Consider the following 6,205-nt stretch of genomic DNA (forward strand, 5'->3'; position numbering starts at 1 on the left):
GGTTCCAGCTCATAACACTCTGTCACAGCCTTCAAGGAAAGGAACAAACAAGTTTAAGAAACATCTGTTGGCGATCATCCAGAAAACTTGTTGAACTACGGACTGAGGGTGCAATGGGTTTACTGTCCGAAGCTGAGAACTTCTGAGAGGCTGTGAATGATAATGTGATAATGGTCTCAGGATAAAGTGACAATGTCTACATCTTCATAGTCAACTTCAGGCTACAAAACCCTCCACATTTGCCTTTATATAACTGGGCACAACTCTAACATGGCATTCAGATTTTGTAACAGGTTTCTGCAAAAACATTTTAAATGTTCCACCCTCACCCCATTGGGGCTTTAAGGCTACTCTTTCCCTATTGCATTTCTATGAAAATGAAAAGGTAGATTCTTATCTTTCACCAGGGAGCCTTTCAGGCATATAAATAGTGGCCAGAGCCATGTGTGTGTGATTTATTGCTCAGACCATGGTAGCGCTTTGCATGGCCATTGGTGTTCAAGGTTTAAACGCTGCGTATCTCCTAGTGGGACTGTTACATTTTAAGTACAATTCTTGTAATTTTTTTTTGGGGGGGTCTCTCCCTCTATATTTAATCTCAGATTATACCATAAAGGTAAACAGCTGCAGAAACAGAAGACAGCCTGATATCCAGTGGAGTTGGCTAATCTGAAAAGGGCTGATAAGATCTTCTCAGTCTCCGCAGAGCAAGGCCAGAGGGCACTGCATGGTTTTCTTTAGCTCACTAGAATGTTCTCTCATTTCACAGAGTCAGTCCTATTATGTGGAGGACGCAGTGTTCTAACGCTAGAGAAGCTGTGTTTTTTTGGTTGTTATGTGTGAGCAAATCTATTCTGCTTAACTACAAAAACATGATGATGCCACTCATATGATAAACCATCTATTTCTTCTGATACTTCCAGTTTCACTGGCAGAACACGGTATAGATAAGTTTGTCTGGAAACACCTCCAGGGAACTTTGATTGTTTTCTTTGTTGTTGCTGTTCAGTCGCTAAATCCTGTCTGGTTCTTTGAGACCCTGTGGACAACAGCACACCAGGCTCCTTGTCCTTCACCAACTCCCAGAGCTGGCTTAAATGCAAGTCCATCGAGTCAGTGATGCCATCCAACCATCGCATCCTCTGTCGTCCCCTTCTCCCGCCTTCAATCTTTCCCAGCATCAGGGTCTTTTCAAATGAGTCAGCTCTTTGTATCAGGTGACCAAAGTACTGGAGTTTAAGCTTCAGCATCAGTCCTTCCAGTGAATATTCCTTTAGGATTGACTGGTTTAATATGCTTGCAGTCCAAGAGACTCTCAGTAGTCTTCTCAGGCACCGCAACTTGAAGGCATCACTTCTTCAGCACTCAGCCTTCTTTATGGTCCAACTCTCACATCCTTACATGACTACTGGAAAAACCATAGCTTTGACTAGATGGACCTTTGTCAACAAGGGCTTCCCAGGTGGCTCAGTGGATAAAGAACCTGCCTGCAATGCAGGAGATGCAGGAGATATGGGTTCAGTTCCTAGGTCAGGAAGATCCCCTGGAGGAGGGCACAGAGGTTATTGATATTTCCCACAATCTTGATTCCAGCTTGTGCTTCCTCCAGCCTGGCATTTCTCATGATGTATTCTGCATATAAGTTAATTAGGCAGGGTGACAATATATAGCCTTGACGTACTCCTTTCCCAATTTGGAACCAGTCTGTTGTTCCATGTCCAGTTCTAACTGTTGCTTCTTGACCTGCATACAGATTTCTCAGGAGGCAGGTAAGGTGGTCTGGTATTCCCATCTTTTTAAGAATTTTCCACAGTTTATTGTGATCCACACAATCAAAGGCTTTGGCATAGTCAATAAAGCCAAAGTAGATGTTTTTCTGGAACTCTCTTGCTTTTTCTATGATCCAGAAGATGTTGGCTATTTGATGTCTGGTTCCTCTGCCTTTTCTAAATCCAGCTTGAACCTCTGGAAGTTCCTGGTTCACATGCTATTGAAGCCTGGCTTGGAGAATTTCGAGCACTATTTCACTAGCATGTGAGATGGGTGCAATTGTGTGGTAGTTTGAACATTCTTTGGCATTGCCTTTCTTTGGGATTGGAATAAAAACTGACATTTTCCAGTCCTATGGCCATTGCTGAGTTTTCCAAATTTGCTGGCATATTGAGTGCAGCACATTCACAGCATCATCTTTTAGGAATCAAAATATCTCAACTGGAATCCCATCACCTCCACTAGCTTTGTTCATGTGATGCTTCCTAAAGTCCACTTGACTTCTCATTCCAGGCTGTCTGGCTTTAGGTGAGCGATCACACCATTGTGATTATTGGGGTCACGAAGATCTTTTTTTTTGTATAGTTCTTCTGTGTATTCTTGCCATTTCTTAATGTCCTCTGTTTCTGTTAGGAACCAAGATGGACAGGTCATGGTGGAGAGTTCTGACAAAACGTGGTTCTCTGCAGAAGGGAGTGGCAAGCCACTTCGGTATTTGTGCCTTGAGAACCCCATGAACAATATGAAAAGGCAAAAAGATAGGATATTGAAAGAGGAACTCCCCAGGTCAGTAGGTGCCCAATATGCTGCTGGAGAAGAGTAGAGAAATAACTCCAGAAAGAATGAAGTGATGGAGCCAAAGCAAAAACAACACCCAGCTGTGGATGTGACTGGCAATGGAAGTAAAGTCTGATGCTGTAAAGAACAATATTGCATAGGAATTTGGAATGTTAGGTCCATGAATCAAAGTAAATTGGAAGTGGTCAAACAGGAGATGACAAGAGTGAACTTTGACATTTTAGGAATCAGCAAACTAAAATGGACTGGAATGGGTGAATTTAACTCAGATGACCATTATATCTACTACTGTGGGCCAGAATCCCTTAGAAGAAAAGAAGTAGCCATCATAGTCAACAAAAGATTCTGAAATGCAGTACTTGGATGCGGTCTCAGAAATGACAGAATGATCTCTGTCTGTTTCCAAGGCAAACCATTCAAAATCATAGTAATCCAAGTCTATGCCCCAACCAGTAAAGCTGAAGAAGCTGAAGTTGAATGGTTCTGTGAAGACCTACAAGATTTTCTAGAACTAACACCCAAAAACGATGTCCTTTTCATTATAGGGGATTGGAATGCAGAAGTAGGAAGTTAAGAGCTACCTGGAGTAACAGGCAAATTTGGCCTTGGAGTACAAAATGAAGCAGGTCAAAATCTAACAGAGTTTTGCCAAAAGAATGCACTGGTCATAGCAAACACCCTCTTCCAACAACACAAGAGAAGACTCTCATGGACATCACCAGATGGTCAACACCAAAATCAGACTGATTATATTCTTTGCAGCCAAAGATAGAGAAGATCTATACAGTCAGCAAAAACAAGACCGGGAGCTGACTGTGGCTCCATGAACCCTTATTGCCAAATTCAGACTTAAATTGAAGAAAGTAGGGAAAACCACTAGACCATTCAGGTATCAACTAAATCAAATCCCTTATGACTATACAGTGGAAGTGACAAATTGATTCCAGGGATTAGATCTGATAGACAGCGTGCCTGCAGAACTATGGACGGAGGTTCATGACATGTACAGGAGGCAGTGACCAAAACCATCCCCAAGAAAAAGAAATGCAAAAGGGCAAAATGGTTGTCTGGAGGCCTAACAAATAGCTGAGAAAATAAGAGAAGTGAAAGGCAAAGAAGAAAAGGAAAGATACATCCATTTGAATGCAGAATTCCAAAGAATAGGAAGGAGAGATAAGAAACCCTTCCTCAGTGATCAGTGCAAAGAAATAGAGGGAAACAATAGAATGGGAAAGACTAGAGATCTCTTCAAGAAAAGTAGAGATACCAAGGGAACATTTCATGCTAAGATGGGCACAATAAAGGTCAGAAATGGTATGGACATAACAGGAGTACAAGATATTAAGAAGAGGTGGCAACAAGTAAGTACTTCAACAAAACCACCACCAACAATTGTGATATAAAGCCACGTGAAGTGGAAATTACAATCTTGATTTTATTTTGGATTTTTGGATTGGTTTATTTAGTTTTAGTGTATTTAGCTTGAAAAATTGTATATGTAAATGTATAACGGAATCACTTTTATTATCTATTTCTCTCATCTATTGATCTATTACATTATATACAAAAGACTTATTAAAATATTAGGCTCAAAATAGAAAAGTTAGAGAGTTTCATATAATGAAAAAGGCTTTATTCATCAACATACAGAACAATGGACTAAGGGCTTTTTATACAGAGGAACACCTTTAAGGCATTTAAAATATTTAATATACTTTACATAACCATTTTACACTGATAAAGTCTTAGATTTAGTAGGAAACATTAAAATTATTTAGTATAGCCTTAGCAGATGAATGAGTTCTCTCTACAACATTCATAATAAGAGGTCACTCCATTTTCCCCTCTATTTCTAGTGATGAGAAATGTACCATTTCTTTGAAAGTCAGACATACTTGTATACAAAATAAATTTTTAGGCAATTCTTTCTTACAAAGAACTTATTTTTTTTTTCCCTGCAATTTTCCCCTGCTTGAGTTTTGTTTTGTACTTTTGAGGTCTGTCCCTATTGAGGTCTCAATAAATGAATCTCATCTCTGCTCCACTTAACAATGCTTCAGATATTTAGAAACAGCTAGTATATTTCCTAGTATATTGGAGAAGGAAATGGCAACCTACTCCAGTGTCCTTGCCTGGAGAATCCCAGGGACGGGGGAGCCTGGTGGGCTGCCGTCTATGGGGTCGCACAGAGTTGGACATGACTGAAGCGACTTAGCAGCAGCAGTATATTTCCTCATGGATCATAGTCTTGTCATGGCAATGGGTGTTGTGTAACTCAATGAAGCTATGAGCCGCGCCATGCAGGGCCACTCATGAAGGATGGGTCATGGTGGAGAGTTCTGACAAAATGTGGTCCACGGGGGGCTGCTGCTGGGGCTTGCCAAGTCGTGTCAGTTATGTCTGACTCTGTGCGACCCCATAGATGGCAGCACACCAGGCTCCCCCATCCCTGGCAAGAACATGGGTAGATTGCCATTTCCTCCTCCAGGTCACTGGAGGAGGAAATGGCAAACAGCTCCAGTATTCTTGCTTCTGAAACCCCATGAGCAGTATGAAAAGGCCAAAAGACACCGGAAGATGAGCCCCCCAGGTTGGAAGGTGTCCAGTATGGTCTTGGGTAAGAGTGGTGGGCAATTACTAACAGCTCCAGAAAGAATGAAGAGTCTGGGCCAAAGTGGAAATTGTGCATGTGTCTGGTGGCGAAAGTCTGATGCTGTAAAGACCAATATTGCATAGGGACCTGGAATGTTAGGTCCATGAATCACGCTTTATTCCATCTCTTATTAGACCTCCTCAAAATTATTGTTATTCAGAATTTTTGTTGGTCAAAGACTTCCCAGGCCTGAACAAAATGCTCTTAAGGTACAAACCAGGACAGCATTGAGTTAAGAATCCTCTTCTTTGCTCATGAAATAACCAAAAAAAAAAAAAAGAGAAAGAAAGAAGTTTTCGCCATATCTTTTGACTAATTTGCACAAAAAGATAGCCATTGGATTAACAAATGTGCTTACCCTGGTGATTTTGTTTTTCCCTTTGATTTTTGACTATGATTTGCATTGAAAAAGTGTACCATTAAAAAAAAAAATGAAGGAAAGGAGAATCAAAGATGACATCAGATTTTCATCTTGGGAAAAATACAAATCATTGTTCAGATTCAAGAATTTTTCATAAAGGGTTTTTCTTTTAGGTTATTAACAGGAAAATAAGAACATGCAAAATGCACCTCATGGTGTAAGAATTTCATAATTACTTTTCTCTACAGTTTTGCTGTTTCATTTCTGAATCCTTTTCTGCTATTATTTTAATTTTATTTGTAAGGGAATCAGCATTTTTTTTTTTAATTTTCTCTTTCTTTTTACCAGTTACAACTGAATTTATTTGTAAAGTCTAGTATATTTTAGAACTCTGAATTGTAGTATTTCTAAGCCAGCAAATGTACTTCAGTAACTTAAATGCAGTGATAGATCCTAATCTATCAGGTATGTTTTTAAGCTCATACCTTAATAATATTTTTTCTTCAGCTGTCTTTTCCATTTCTTTTTCCGTCTTCTTCCCAGGCTCTCTTTCACTTTCAGAATGTCTCAACCAGCTTCTTTATCCATTCGTCTGTTGATGGACATCTAGGTTGCTTCCGTAC

This window comes from Bubalus kerabau, chromosome 3 (assembly GCF_029407905.1).
Source record: "Bubalus kerabau isolate K-KA32 ecotype Philippines breed swamp buffalo chromosome 3, PCC_UOA_SB_1v2, whole genome shotgun sequence".
NCBI lineage: Eukaryota > Metazoa > Chordata > Mammalia > Artiodactyla > Bovidae > Bubalus > Bubalus kerabau.